Source organism: Elephas maximus, chromosome 1, assembly GCF_024166365.1.
Source record: "Elephas maximus indicus isolate mEleMax1 chromosome 1, mEleMax1 primary haplotype, whole genome shotgun sequence".
In the NCBI taxonomy this organism is placed as follows: domain Eukaryota; kingdom Metazoa; phylum Chordata; class Mammalia; order Proboscidea; family Elephantidae; genus Elephas; species Elephas maximus.
This window is the reverse complement of record NC_064819.1, coordinates 58555147-58571727: the sequence shown is the minus strand read 5'-3', so window position 1 is coordinate 58571727 and position 16581 is coordinate 58555147. Positions and strand designations below refer to the sequence as shown.

Sequence of the window (16581 nt, the reverse complement as noted above, 5' to 3'; positions counted from 1 at the left end):
AAAGACAGGGGGTGGTGACATTCCTCAATAAGATGGTCCCTAACTTGATAATTAAATGATATGCCAAGGAAATGGTCTCTACAGGGGTGCCTGACTTGACAATTAAACGTTAACAGGGAGAGATAGGAGAAAAAGGGTATAAAAACCCTAAGAAAACGACTATATTGGGGCACTCAGTCTCTCTCTCTGAGTAGTCCGCTTGACGCTCCTTAGTCAAGTGTGCTTTCGCTACTAACCCTCTGCTAGCTGATAAGCCTCTGCTCGCTTGCCACTATTTGTCTCAGTGTTTGAATTCTTTCCTACACCGAAGACAAGAACCGAGGACATTCTCTCTAGTAAAAAAAAAAAAAAAAAAGCATTTGACAGGGTTCCTGGTGAGCAAGTCCGGTCAGAGCACAGGGGCAGAGTGAGGAAAGCGTGTTCTCCCCACTCTGCGGAGCGTAGAGCAGCAGCATCTGGGGCAGACAGGAGGACGGCTGCATCACTAGGGCTAAGTACAGTGTCCAGGGAGGCAGCCCTGCAAGGACACTTGGCAAAGAGGCCAGTGGGAAGGAACCAAGCTGACTTGTTTCTGAGTTCAAGTGCACTCCCTCTGGAGGCTTGAGGAAATCATGGGGAGAGATTTTGGTGGAGAGAAAGGGGCTCAGGACCTGTACCGATACGGACAAGGGTTAACGAGCTAGGGGGGTTCAGTATTCATGGTAATGTGATCTCCTTGGTATCCACTTAGCAGTAAAGCTTGGGAACATTTGGTTGTATTACACGTCTCAAGTACCTATGGAGATGGCTGGTTTTATTGAGAGAAAAGACCAGGGTCAAAACACACAGAGACACGCATATAACATGCAGACACACATATTCACACACAAAAACACAGATAGACATGTAGACAAATATCATACTCAAAAACACAGAGAGACATGTATCACATACATACATAGACATCTCTCTCACACACACAGCCTGTACAGAATGTAGACACTTGTGAAACCAGGTAAATAAGAATGTCAAAGGTGGTTTAAAAGGAAGAAATGAAAGCTTGAAATCACCTAGTTTACCTCAGGGTGGAGAGTGAGCTTTTAGGGGGTAGGAAGAAGAAAGAAGAGAAAGGAGGCCATGAGCTGATTACAGGAACAGGCCTTGGTTTTAAGATGAGGAAGTAGGCTCTCCTTTTTCAGTAGCTGGGGTTCCAGTTTTGTATGGATGGCACGTCAAACAACATTGAAAGTGGCCTTTATACTGGTGTAGTTTAGTGCTGGGATTTGGTTTGGGAGCACTATATGCTGATTTATGTCTCTTCTTTTAAGACAATCAAATGCATGGAAATCTCAACTTAAAACAAAAAAATGAGGGGGTGATTCTTAAAAAAAATTTTTTTTAATTAAAAAAAAAAAAAAGTCCTGTACTTCACAAACTTAATTCATCACTGGGTTCCTTTAACCACTCAAGGAACCGTTGTTGCTCAGTGGTTAAACACTCAGGTGCTAACTTAAAAGGCTGGCGGTTTGAAACCACCGGCTACTTCACAGGAAAAAAGACCTGGTGATCTGCTCCTGTAAAGATCACAGCCTTTTAAGCCCTATGGGGCAGTTCTACTCCGTCAGATAGGGTCGCTATGAGTCAGAATCAACTTGATGGCATACAACGACAACAAACTGCTCACAGAAATTCTGATTGCACTTAATACACAGTCTCTCAGAACTGGATTGTGGGGTCAGTCATAACTGTAGGTCTTCTTCTTTAAAGTTGATTCATTAAAAAGCAAAAATGTTTTACAGAAAACCTGAGTTTCCCTTAAGATTAGACAGCTGACATTCTGATTAATGAGCTTCAGTAGTAAGCAGGCAGCCGGTTAATTTCAGACAGGAGGACGAGTGTGTCTGTGTGTTCTTCCATTCTCCCTGCCTCTCCTCTTTCCTCCCATCCCCATTTACATATATCTGTTATGTATGTAAGTTTTGCAAAGGCTTTTACCCTGGTGCCTAGGGAAGACAGAATTTTAACACTTATCTTCCAGCAGAGAGGTTTTGCTACCTAAGTTACTGTGAGGTTGAATGAGAAGCTGAAAGGTGAAGAAGGCCTTTCACTCTCCCGAGACCCCACGTGCCACCTCCCAGAAAGTCGCTCTAAAGACAGACACACAACTGAAGCTTCAAGACCCCTTCACAGTTGCAAACGCAAGATCTGCAGAAATTGGGCTTTCACTCTTCCAGGGAAGATTTTAATGTTGTTGTTGTTGTGTGCCGTTGAGTCGATTCCGACTTATAACAACCCTATAGGACAAAGTAGAACTGCCCCATACGGTTTCCAAGGAGCGGCCGGTGGATTCAAACTGATGACCTCTTGGTTAGCAGCCTGAACTCTTAACCACTTTGGTTTCACTTTTCCAGGGGAGATTTTAATATTATGGGCTGTTTTTAATTAAATCAGTGAACAAATTCACAAACATTCTGCATCATAACCTTTTACGTTTAGCAGGAGCTGTGGAGCACAACATCAACCTCAGACTAGAAAACCTTTTTTTCTTCTTTTCCCCAAGACAATTGTAGAAGAAATTATAAAGAAAAATAGCATCTGTGCCAAACTAACTAAAAAGAAGAGTTTCAAAGACTCTAAGTCTACTTTGAGTTTATTTAAAAAAAAAAAAAAAAACTGTTATTGAGATCACCAACCTGTCTTCAGAGGTTAACTGATTAATTCAGGCGGAAAGCTAGAAAGTTATTGCCCCAAGATTGCTATGTAGCTTGTTAGCTGACACATATGTTTTATTTTTTGCTTTCTGGGTAATCTGAGGACAGGACTATGCCTTCTGCTTATTTTGTATTCCTCATGGGTTCTAGCTCTGTGTTAGCCAAAGTATGTAATTAAATGCTTGACGGTATGGTCTACTGGAAATCTAGAAGTCTTTGGAAAGAGAGAGCATTATATTATAAAGAGCACTGGACTGAGACTTCAAAAATACAGATCCCACCTCTCTAAGACATTATTGTATAAATAACGTCATCTCTCCAGACCTTAAATACCTGAAATGAAAATAATAACATTACAGACATTTTCCTCCTCCCTGACTTCATAAGCTATAAAAATACATACAGCAATAATAACATTATAGCATCTCATCTTTGTATTTGAAAAAGCCGTTGCCTTGAGTCAGACTCGCAGTGACACACAGGACAGAGAAGAACTGCCCCATAGGGTTTCCAAGGCTATAAATCTTTACAGAAGCTGACCGCTGCAGAGTCACTGGTGGGTTCCAACCGCAGACCTTTTGGTTAGCAGCCAAGAGCTTAACCACTGCACCACCAGGGCTCCTTTATCTTTGTATATCAGTTTATAATTTACAAAGTGCTTGCAGTTTACAAATCCTTTCACATTTGGCTCCTGTAGCTACCCTTTAAGGTAAAATGAAGCTATTATTACACCCATAGATAAGAATATTAACATGCTGTTGTTATGTTGTTAGGTGCCCTCAAGTCATTTCCAACTCATAGCAACTTCACGCATAACAGAATGAGACATTGCCCGATCCTGTACCAGGATTCTTCTAAGAAGTCTTTGATCAAAATGTTCAGTAATGGTAGCCAGCCACCATCCAGTTCTTCTGGTCTCATGGCAAAGGAAGCAGTTGTTCATGGAGACGATTAGTCACACATTTCATATTGCTGTTGTTGTTAGGTGCCACCAAGTGGGTTCTGACTCATAGCGACCCTATGTGCAACAGAACGAAACATGCTCAGTCCTGTGCCATCCTCACAGTGGTTGTTATGCTTGAGCGCATTGTTGCAGCCACTGTGTCAATCCACCTCATTAAGGGTCTTCCTCTTTTTTGCTGACCCTCTACTTTACCAAACTATGATGTCCTTTTCCAGGGACTGGTCCCCCCTGATAACATGTCCAAAGTACATGACACAAAGTCTCGCCATCCTCACTTCTAAGGAGCACTCTGGCTATACTTCTTCAAAGGCAAGCTTGTTTGTTTTTCTGACAGTCCATGGTATATTCAACATTCTTTGCCAACGCCATAGTTCAAATACATCAATTCTTCCTCAGTTTTCCTTATCCATTAGCCAGCTTTCACATGCACATGAGGTGACTGAAAACATTATGGCTTGGGTCAGGCACACCTTGGTCCTCAAGAAGATACCTTCGCTTTTTAACACTTTAAAGAGGTCTTTTGCAGCAGTTTTTTTTTTTTTTTTTTGCAGCAGATTTGCCCAGTGCAATGAGTTGTTTGATTTCTTGGCTGCTGCTTCCATGGGCGTTGATTGTGGATCCAAGTAAAACAAAATCCTCGACAACTTCAATATGCCGTCCATTTATCATGATGTTGCTTATTGGTCCAGTCATTAGGATTTTTGTTTTCTTTATGTTGAGGTGCAATCCATACTGAAGGCTGTGGTCTTTGATCTTCATAAGTAAGTGCATCAAGTCCTCTTCACTTTCATCAAGCAAGGTTGCGTTGGCTACATATTGAAAGTTGTTAACGAGTCTTCCTCCAATCCTGATGCCATGCTCTTCTTCATATAGTCCAGCTTCTCGGATTATTTGCTGAGCATACAGATTGAATAAGTATGGTGAAATGAGTGCCCCTTGGTTTACGTACAGGTTTCGCATGAGCACAATTAATCTGCATGGAAATTTAAAGTCACATCGTTAGTATAGTCAAGACCCAGATATTCTGACAAACATTTATTGGAAGTGTGATTTCTAAGTAAATACGTCTATGAATGGCTGTCAGGAAAAGAAGACATAAAGATAAATTGTGGTCATGGGAAATGTCAATAATTTTGACAGAGCAAGGTACTGCAGTGTTCCTAATCTCTTCTGAAAATTGTTTGAAAGATTCAACGCGTGACAGTGCTATTATTTTAAGGCTTAAATATTTTTCATGTGTTTTGCGAATTTAACAGGTCTTCATCTGCCTGAGAGTTATCATCTTATACGTTATTATGGAAGGAGATAACATTTCATCTGTATCCTCTGAGTTGTATAAATCTCTTCAAAACAAAATTTGAAACTAAATCATCCACTCAGTGAATATAAGAAGAGCACCGTGGGCTGAAAATGGGCCAGTTCCGTCATTATCAAGCTAACAAAACGAGTGGAAAGAGTTCTCTTTGGCAGTGTACCATCCCCTGGCCTGATCTGCAAATCACTCTCCTTTAACTAGCTACCTCCTGTGCCAAGGTCACAGGCTTTGTCTCTATCCCAGGCAAACCATCCTCTAACCATTCTGTGTGTCTGCTCTGTAAACTGGGGATCAACTATCTCGGAGATTTAGGATCGTATTTGAAATGCACTTTAAAAAAAAAAAAAAAAACTCATTGCCATTGAGTCGATTCAGACTCATAGGGGCCCTACAGGACAAATAAAGTAGAACCGCTTCATAGCGTTGCCAAGGAGCAGCTGGTGGATTCGAACTGCTGACATTTTGGTTAGCAGCCAAGCTCTTGTGCTTATTAAAGGTAGGGGAGAAACATTTTTAAAATGTTGCTCTACATGCATGAGCCTATTCTTGGATTAAAAAATGCATAATACTGTAAACATGCATTAATGTTTGAAAAGAATCATGTTATATTAAAATATTGTTGTTGTACGAACACAAAAGAAGCCTAAAATTGTCTTTTAGGTATGTTCTCGAGACCTTTGAGTGTTCCAAGGAGGAAGGACAAGACAGAGGTGATGAACTCGCAGGACGTAAGTTCAGGTCTGTTATGAATCAAGTTGTATCCCACAGGAGATAAGCTGGAGTCCTAACTCCTGGGATCTGTGCATGAGCCCCTCTTTGGAAAAGGGGTCTTTGAAGATGTTATCAGTTTAGTTAACATGAGGTCTTACCGGAGTAGAAAAAAACCAAACCCATTGCCATCAAGTCGATTCCGACTCATAGTGACCCTATAGGACAGAGTAGAACTGTCCCACAGGGTTTCGAAGAGCGGCTAGTGGATTCCAACTGCCAACCTCTTGGTTAGCAGCTGAACTCATAATCACTGAGCCACCAGGGCTCCTACTGGAGTAGGGTGGGTCCTAATCCAATCTGAGAAGTGTCCTTACACAAGAGGAGAAGAAACACAAAGAGACGCACAGAGCCACGCAACGATGGTGTGCCGCTGCACCTAGAAGCCAGGAAAACCTAGAGCTACCGGAAGCCGGGAGAAACAAGGAAGGATCTTCCCCCAAAGATTTAGGAGGAAACAGGGCCCAGCCAACATGGTGGTTTGAATTCCCAGTCTCCAGAATTGTGAGACAATAAATCTGTTCTTGTAAGCCACCTAATTCGTCGCACTTTGCTACGGCCACCCAGGAAACTAGTACAGGGTCTTCCTCTCATTAGAACTTGATAACTGTTTCAGGGAAGTTTGGGACAAAACAAATTCAACAAAATTGTCACTCACCTAGTGGGTCCAGAAAGGGGATAGGACTGACTCACTCCTCACCAATGCCCCTCTCAGTTCCAAAGATCTATGAGTCAGTACACAGGTTTCTTCCTTGGGTAAGACTAGATAAAATCTCAAGATCCCTTTTTTCCTGCAAGGGCCTTCAGAATGTATGCTCTGCACAGGACTAAAGTGCTCATAAGACAGCCCCAGTTAACAAGATGAGCTCTGATGGCTATAATGTTCCTCCCTGAACTGTCTTTGGTTCAATAATAGTTCATTTAAAAGGACACATTCACACTCGTACCAAATGACAGAAAAATTAGATTAAAAATGCAACCAGCTGGCTTTCCAATGTTCCTGGCCAGTCATGATCAGAGCTGCCCTTTGGAAGCAGCTTCTGGTCAAAGCACTTCTTGGCAGGTCTCTAGGGGAAGCCTGGGATGAGAGACGTGAGCAGGGATGGCACCGTTGCTGCTGGGCACTGAAACATCCCAGCTTTCTGTGCTGCGGGCAGCCCAGTGGCTCTTCCCAGCCTTCCTGGGGGCTTCTGCAGCCCAGCTGTTCATGAAGCATCCCCATGGTCTCTGTGAAATGGTAGTAGTAATAGCATCAGAACCCAAATCAGGGGAGGATAATGACCAGGATCAGCCCAAAGTTGATCCTTTTGGGGAGGGAGGTCAGGCGTACCTCCGCTCACCAATCTTTTTAGCAATTCTAACACCACCGTTCCTCCCATGGCACTCTCTATTTCTCTGCTGGGTTTCATAATTCATTGCAATGGCCACACAGAACACACGGACCATACTTACAGGTAAGTGGTTTATTAAGGAAGTAAAAGGGTATATTTGGGATCAGGATCAACAGGCTACAACTCAGGATCAGGATCAAGATCAAGAAACATGTAGGCAAAATCTCCCTTCTTCAGTGCAGGGCAGCTCTCTCAGTTCCTCTCTGCCATCCAAGGAAGCAGGCCCTTCTCTCTGCCATAGACTCACCCTCTTGGCTATGCAGGCCTCCTGTCAGCCCCCTGAGGATGGACTTCTCTTGGCCCCCTCAGGACAGGCCTCCCTGCCTTCAGCCTCCCTACTGCTGGCTCTGCTGCAAGGCCCCCTCCAGGCCTGTTGCCATCTTTAGTGTTACAGCCCCTGACCCACGTTACGTCTCTTTTAAGAAGTGCCTTGCCTTTTCTCTTTCTGCTGCTTCTCTCTTCATTCTCCTTTCTGCTTCTGTCTGCTTCATTTCTGAAAAATCTCTGTGGGGTTGGCTGTATATATACACAAACTCCCTGTCAATTTCAAGGTATGGTCCTCCCACCAGGGCCACAAACTGACCGATCCCTTCTTGGTAGGTCATAGACACTTCATTTGCATAGTCTATGGTAAGTTTGTTTGCGTTATGTATTGACCAATCCCTGCTAGGTGCACACCAATCACAGGGCAGGCTGCAGCCCACGGCCAGACAAAATGTATCAAACCTCCAGTTGTTTATAGCCTACCCTGGAAACATCAATCAATCTGGACAAATAAAAAAATCCTCTGGGGTAAAAAACTAGGGCAAAGGTAACTCCTCAGGCTTAGGAGAAAAATCTCTCGAGCTATTCTTCCAAAGAACCAAGGCAAAGGCCACAAACTCATTTCACCACAGTCTACTAACAGGTCTCCTTGCTTTCACCCTTGTCTTCCTACAGTATATTATCCACACAGCAGCCAGGGTGATCCTTGTAAAATGTAAGTTGGGTCATGTCACTTCTCTGGCAAAACCCTGTTCTGTCTCCCCAGCACAGAGAATAAAACCCAATGTCCTTACCAGCACCTTGATCTGACCCCCAACACCTCTCCAGCCTCAGCTCTGCCCACTTTCCCACTCCCTCTCTCTACATCAACCTTACTGGCCTCCTAGCTCTTTCTCAGGAGTCCTGGATGGTGCAAATGGTTAAGCGCTCATCTACTAACCAAAAGGTTGGCGGTTTGAACCCACCGAGAAGCACCGCAGAAGGAAGTCCTGGCAATCTGCTTCCAAAAGGTCACTGCCTTGAAAACCCTGTGGAACACAGTTCTATTCTGCAACACATGGGGTTGCCATGCGTCAGAATCAACTTGGTAGCAACTGGGTTTTTCTGTTTTAGGTATTTCTTAAACACCCCAGACAAAACCCTCCTCAAAGCTTAGCACATTCTGTTCCCTCTGCCTGGAATGTTCCTCCTCCAGAGTACTAGAAGTGCGTTCCCTCACTTCATTCAGTCTCTGGTTAAATGCCACATTAGTAGAGAGACCCTTTCTCTCCCTCAAGACTCTAGCCTCTCTCCATCACTTCCAAAAAAAAAAAAAAAAAAACTCAAACTTAATGAAAGTTGAAAAAAGAGGACTAAGAGCTTTTTTTCCCTTAACCATTTAAGAGTAAGTTGCCAACATAACACCGTATCACACCAAGTAGTTAAGTTTGGAAGTCCTACGAACAATAGCATTCTCCTATGCATCTACAATACAACCATCAGGATGGGGAAATTAACAACGACACATTACCACCACCTAACCCTCAGACTCCATTTGGGTTTCACCAGTGGCATCATTTATGGCCAAAGGGCCCACTACAGAATCATGCATTGTGGTTAGTTGTCATGTCTGTTTCATCTTCTTCAACCTTAATCAGTCCCTCAGTCCTTCAATGACTTCTATGACCTTGACACGTTTGAAGAGTATAGGAAACTAATTTTGCAGCATTTCCATTAGTTTGGTTTTGTCTGACATTTCCTCACGATCAGATTCATGATACATGCCTTTGGCAGGAATATCACAGAAGTGATGCTGTGTTCAGGACCGGCTATATTCTTTGTAGGACCTAGCGCAAAATGGAAATATGAGGCCTCTTGTTCAAAAATTATTAAGAATTTCAAGATGGCAGTACTAGAGCATTAAGCCAAGCGTGGGGCCCCTCTAATCCCAGGGCTTTGTCGATCGCATACTGCCCACCTACGAAGCTGGTGTTCTTTGAGTTGTATCTCATCACATGAACATGATTCTGACTTGTCCCATCACTGATGATAATTAGCTGTGATCGCTCCACTTAGGGAATCTGCCAGGCTTCTCCACTGTTGGATTTTTTCCATTACAAATCTGCATTTCTACAAGGTGGGCAGGACACAGGAAGCATCATTTCCCTCTAAGACAGTGTAGTCTCAGGGAACATTTTGTACTCCCCCCAAAGGGGGAAGACAGAAATCTTACTAAAAGTAAATCTTTTTCTTTACTGTATATTTTAAAGTAAAAAAACATTATGTTAAGTGCGATACCAATTGTGCAGCGGCATATTGCATATACACGAAAAAGTCTGGGAGACTTAACAGTGAATATCTTTGAGAAAATGAATTATAGACACTTTTTTTTTGGTTTTTACTTATCTGTATTTTAGGATCGCCTTTTGCAGTTGTTGTTAGGTGCCATCGAATCAGTTCCAACTCATAGTGACCCTATGTACAACAGAACAAAACACTGCCAGGTCCTGTACCATGCTCACGGTCGTTGCTGTGTTTGAGCTCATTGTTGTAGCCGCTGTCTTTTGAGTGCCATCTTCCAGCACTATGTAAGACAATGTTCCACTGCTATTCATAAGTTTTTCACTGGCCAATTTTTTAAAGAAGTAAATCGCCAAGCCCTTCTTCCTAGTCTGTCTTAGTCTGGAAGCTCTGCTGAAACCTGTCCACCAGGGGTGACCCTGCTGGTATTTGAAATACTGGTGGCATAGCTTCCAGCATCACAGCAAGACACAAGCCACCACAATAGGAAAAAATGACAGACGAGTGTCTCTTACCATAACTATATTTTGCTTCTGTGAGAAAAAGTCCAACCACCCATCTGTCAGTTTTTCATACTGTAGTGGCTTGTGTGCTGCTATGATGCTGGAAACTATGCCACCAGTATGTCAAATACCAGCAGGGTCACCCATGGTAGACAGATTTCAGCAGAGCTTCCAGATTAAGGCTGACCAGGAAAAAAGGCCTGGTGATCTACTTCCAAAAAACAGTCAGTGAAAACCCTATGGATCACAACAGAATATTTCCTGATAAAATGTTGCAGGATGACCCTCCCTAGGTTGGAAGGCACTCAAAATACACAGTGGCCACAGTAACGGACTCAAGCATGCCAATGATCATGGAAATGGCACAGGACTGGGTGACGTTTTGTTCTGTTGTACATGGTGTCGTCACGAGTTCGAGCTGCCTCGCACGGGCCGCTAACAACAACAAACAAAGAAAAAATCAGTGCAAGTTTTTTTAATTTTTAGAAAAGTTCACACTTCTCAGATTCTGGGTAGGCACCTGGTACTTATTCACTAGATGAATGAGTGAATGAGTAAGAATGAATGAATGACAGAGGAACAGTCTCACTCCGTGTGTCCCTGCCCATCTTCCAACAGAGGGCAACCTTTTTTCTGGGCTCACAAAGCAGTGACTTCTTCTCAGCTCCAAGCCTCCCTTCTGTTGTTGCCTTCCTGACTCTACCAACAGATCACTCACAGAAGAACAACGTCTCAGCAAGCATAGGGGAAGTTGCTCGGTTTTTGTGAATCAAAAGCAGGGCTGAGAAGGTTCCACCCTTAATTAATTGAAGAGATAAAAGTGAGTGTCTCTGACTGTAAACAACCTGAAGTAGCTGATGAGACAGGTCCCCAAAGACTGGCTTCCAGAACGTGGCTCCCTGCTAGCTAATTAGCAGCTGCTTACCTGGAATTTTTTTTTTTTTTTACCTGAGAAGACACTGTATTAAGCCACCTTTGGAACCAGCTGGTATTTTGAAATTAGCTCTTTCATGGTGACTCTTCCAAACTGAACAAGGTAGGGTCAAATTGTGGGAGGCAGTTTCAGAAATCAAACTATGCCTTTAGAAGAAGGACAGAAAATCACACAACAGCAAAAAAAAAAAAAAGTGACTCTCCAAGTTATCCAGTGCTGCTATAACAGAAATACAAGTGGATGGCTTTAACAAAGAGAAGTTTTATTCTCTCACAGTATAGAAGGCTAGAAGTCTGAATTCAAGGCACCAGCTCCAGGGGAAGGCTTTTTCTCTCTATTGGCTCTGGAAGAAAGTCCTTGTCATCAGTCTTCCCTTGGTCTAGGAGCTTTTCAGGTACAGGGACCCCGGGACCAAAAGACATGCTCTGCTCCTGGCACTGATTTCTTGGTGGTATGAAGTCCCCCATGTCTCTCTGCTTGCTTCTCTCTTTTATATCTCAAAAGAGATATAAGACACGATATAATATAAAAGGCACAATATAATCTTGTAGATTGAGTCCTGCCCCATTAGCATAACTGCCACTAATCCCACCCCATCAACATCATAGAGATAGGATTTACAACACATAGGAAAATCACATCAGATGTCAAAATGGTGGACAATCACACAATACTGGGAATCATGGCCCAGCCAAGTCGACAGATATTTTGGGGGGACACAATTCAGTCCATGACAGTGACTGATTACATTAAGTACGGCATTCACTAGTTAAACCAAAACCAAACCAAACCAGTTGCCATTGAGCTGATTCTGACTCACAGCGACCCCACGTGTCAGAGTAGAACTGCTCAATGGGGTTTTCATGGCTGTGACCTTTCAGAAGCAGATCGTCAGGCCTTCTAAAAATGCCTCTGGGTTGACTGAACTGCCAACCTTTCAATTAGTAGCCATGAGCTCAACGATTTGCACCACCCAGGGACTATTTGCTAGTTAAAATGTAGTTTTTCTATGTGGTATGACATACATGATTTGGTAATAAACCAGGGTACATTTTCAATACAGCAAATAGATATTCTTCTAAATGTCTTCATCCATTTAACATATATGTACTGGGCACTATGTATATGTTTTCACTTCAGCAGCCAAGCGTCATACATCTTACAATAAGTAACTAATCTTTCCCACCAAAATGGAAGCTATATGTGGCAGTAGTGTGCTGGAGCCAGGTTGTACCAGCTTGTGAGAGCCAGTTATTAAATTTCCAGGACTTCTGCAAGCCAGTTGTTAAATCCATTATTAAAAATTAAATTACAATTATGCTGAGTGAAATTAGTTGCAAAAGGACAAATATGAGACCACTATTATAAGAACTCGAAAAAGAGTTTAAACAGAGAAGAAAATATTCTTTGATGGTTTCGAGAGTGGGGAGGGAGGGAAGGAAAGGAGTTTTCACTAATTAGATAGTAGATAAGGACTATTTTAGGTGAAGGGAAAGACAACACACAATACAGGAGAGGTCAGCACAACTGGACTAAACTGATAGCAAAGAAGTTTTCTGAATAAACTGAAGGCCTCGAGGGCCAGTGTAGCAAGGGTGGGGGTTTGGAGATCATAGTTTCAAGGGACATCTAAGTCAATTGGCATAATAAAATCTATTAAGATAACATTCTGCATCCCACTTTGGAGAGTGGCCTCTGGGGTCTTAAACATTAACAAGCGGCCATCTAAGACGCATCAATCGGTCTCAGCCCACCTGGAGCAAAAGAGCATGAAGAACACCAAAGACACTAGGTAATTATAAGCCCAAGAGAGAGAAAGGGCCTCATAAACCGGAGACTACATTGAGGCCAGAAGAACTAGATGGTGCCCGGCTACAACCAATGACTGCCCTAATAGGGAACACAACACAGAACCCCTGAGGAAGCAGGAGAGCAGTGGGAAGCAGACCTCAAATTCTCATAAAAAGACCAGACTTAATGATCTGACTGAGGCTAGAAGGACCCCAGAGGTCATGATCCCTAGACCTTCTGTTAGCCCAAGACAGGAACCATTCCCAAAGCCTAATCTTCAGACAGGGATTGGACTGGACTATGGGACAGAAAATGATACTGGTGAAGAGTGAGCTTCTTGGATCAAGAAGACACATGAGACTATGTGCGCAGCTCCTGTCTGAAGAGGAGATGAGAGGGCAGAAGGGGTCAGAAGCTGGCTGAATGGACATGAAAACAGAGAGTGGAGGGAAGGAGTGTGCTATCTCATTAGAGGGAGAGCAACTAGGAGTGTATAGCAAGGTGTATATAAATTTTTGTATGAGGGACTGACTTGATTTGTAAACTTTAACCGAAAGCAAAATAAAAAATTTTTAAAAGTTAAATCATGTACACTTATAATTAAATAAATTGTATTAAAAATAAATGATAAATACTCAAAACTCATCTCTTCATAATTATTTTACTACATTTTGCTATATCTGAGTTCTTGAGATTACACCTATTATACCTGAATCATGAAAACACTACATAATGATAAGCTATTGAGCATCTCTTCCCAACTCTGTTTAAGTGACATCATGTTTGTAGCTTGAAATTGGCCATGGTAGGAGTATTTACGCCACAGAAATTGGCAAATGCTACAAATCAAGGCTTGATTTTTTCTTATGCTGCTTGTCTAGACTTAAGAAGGTGATGGAAAAAAATGTTAATGACACAGATTAAACTTAAAAGTGTCTCATATCTGTGGCTATCACATTGTGAATAGCATCAAAAAATTGAGGAAATATGATCTCTAGTGCTTGAGGACCATGATCTGATTCAGTAATCATTCACATCATTCATGAAGGAGTCAAGTTCCCACAGGTCATCACTGCTTCACAATTGTCTTATTCAAAGTAAACAAAAGCATCCACCAGCACCCATGTTGGTACTACATCCTCTCCTCACTTATTGGCATGGTTAGGTTCCAAAGACCAGGTTGTTATGCGAAATTAGTGTTATGTGAAAATGGGGGATGACCACATCAGATCACAAAATGGAGGATGACTACATCATTACATAGCTGCCAAATTACATCATTATATAACTGCTAAATTATATCATAACTGCCAAACACTGAGAATGATGGCCCAGTTAGGCTGACTCAGGATTAACCATCACAGCCAGCATTACTCCTGCCTCATACCTCGTCATTCATTACTGCCAGACCTACGTTGTTAATGTGCAAAATACTCAGATAGTAGATTTTTTACTATTGTCATAAATGCAAAATGGCAGATCACGAGACAGTACATAAGTGAGGAAAAGTTGTACTTTCATTTGCTAACGAGCTGAGTGATTTCTTTGCTGAATTGGATTGTAATCAAACATTTATTTGTAGTCTCATTCATTTTGTCAAATCGTGGTTGAACTGCAGCCATAGGTTAAACATGGATACAAAGATTTGGCAAAAATCAATAAAAGCACTCTGTGAGACTCTATAAGCCAAATGGAATTTATAACAAAGAATGTTGTATATTTATAATTGTCTATTGTATAAAATTTATAATGACATTATGTACATATATATTTGCATACTTTTTTTCCAGGAGAGCCAGCTGTTGAACATTCATCAGTGCGCCACTGTGTATACCCAGGCCAGTTCTGTTGCCTTTGAGTTGATTTCAACTCATAGCAAGCCCGTGTGTGACACAGTAGAACGTGCTCCACAGGGTTTTCCTGGCTGTAATCTTTACAGAAGAAGATCGCCAGGGCTCTCTTCTACGGAGCCACTGGGTGGGTTTGAACTGCCAAATGTTAGGTTAGTCGTCCAGTGGAGATCATTTGAGCCGCCATCACAGCGTGTAGGCCTACAATAAAGGCCAAGTAAACCCACCATCTGAGCTTCAACAATATATTGATGAAAATCAAAATGACTCCAAACTTAAAAACACTAACAATCATAGATGGATGGGACAAGCTATAATGAGGACACACTGTCAGCTAGTGTAAATCAGTCCTTTCCAAGGTGTCAATATTAGTAAGGCATAAAAAGAAACATTTCCTTTTCTCCAGGATGACTTATTTGTCCCTTTCACACAAACCATCGTTCTGGGATCTGAAATCTCCCCTCATCTTAGCACTGCTGATAATCTCACATTGCTACCTGTCTAGCGACAACACCTGTTTGTTGGTGTTGATGCTGTGTAAATAGGACAATCTGAGTTACCTGGGGAATGCTGGGGAAAGTGTCAGGAAAATGTGTCCTCGGCTTGGTGGTTGAGCAGACGCCCCTGGTGGCTCAGTGGTTAAGAGTTCAGCTGCTAACCCAAAGGTTGGCAGTTTGAATCTACCAGCTGCTCCCTGGAAACCCTATGGGGTAGTTCTACTCTGTCCTATAGGGTCACTATGAGTCAGAATCTACTCTGCGGCAATGGGCTTGGCTTATCTTGTAATACAGTTGCCTCCCTAACTAGCTGTGTGACCACTAGCCAGTCAAGGGCAGGTAAGAGTGCCTCTGCGTTTCACTAGGCTGTAAGTGCACATAGGCAGAGACCTAGTTTTACTCACTGCTCTCCCAGTACCTTCTAGAGTGCCTGGCACATAGCAGGCACTCAGTTAATGTTTTAAACAAATTGGATGATAAGGAATACAAATTTATTAATTTAAATAAATAAATTTAAATTTATTAATTCAAATGACAATAAATACAAAGCTGCTGTGAGGATCTAATCAGTTTGAAAGTACATAAAGTGTTTGCAAACTCAGCTTTTTAAAAATTGTTCTAAAGATATATATACCAAAAAGAAACCAAACCCATTGCCGATGAATCAACTCCGGCTCATAGCAACACTACAGGACACAGCAGAACTGCCCCATCAGGTGTCCAAGGCTTTAATCTTTATGGAAGCAGATGGCCACGTCTTTCTCTTGCAGAGTGGCCCGTGGGTTTGAACTGCCCACCTTTCACTTAGCAGCGAAACTGGCAGTGGTTAGAAACACTGCACCATCAGGGCTCCATATAACACCACATTTGCCAGTTTAAGACTTTTCACGATACAATTTAATGACACTAAATACATTAATCATATCGCGCAAGCATCACCAGTATTCATTGCCAAATGCCCATCACCAGAAACAGAAACTCAGTGCTTCCTAAAGAATGCTCCCCCTTTCTTCTCCCCCCTCCCCACAACTACTAATAAACTTTGGTTTCTATACATTTGTCTATTCTAGATATTTCATGTAAGTGAAACTCACAGTTTTTATAATTATTATTTTGTGAGTTTTCCCGATTCAAGAACTGCTGCTCGGATATTGTTACCTTGCTCCCTGCTTTGATTTCTTCTTTCTAACCAGGAGCATCTGTGTTCACCAAGCAGCTTTGGCAGACCCTGACTGAGCACAGAAATTTCACATGGTATTGGAATAGCTGATTTATTCATCTGCCTTCTTCACCAAACCTTCAAGGCAGAAATCCTGGTTGATTCATCTTAGTCT

The 16581-nt window shown here is 42.3% G+C and overlaps 1 protein-coding gene across 5 annotated transcripts in view; it reads right to left on the bottom strand.

The window, feature by feature from the left end:
• Positions 1 to 2652: 2652 nt before the first annotated feature.
• Positions 2653 to 16581, bottom strand: part of RNF182 (ring finger protein 182) — a 195462-nt gene continuing 181533 nt past the window's right edge. For 3 of the 5 annotated variants that reach the window (XR_007517372.1, XR_007517362.1, XR_007517371.1), the window contains one exon: positions 2653 to 4627. The gene's annotated coding sequence lies outside the window, so the exon portion shown is untranslated. The remainder of the gene's footprint in view (positions 4628 to 16581) is intronic. The other 2 variants (XR_007517365.1, XR_007517363.1) reach the window with 1 other exon arrangement.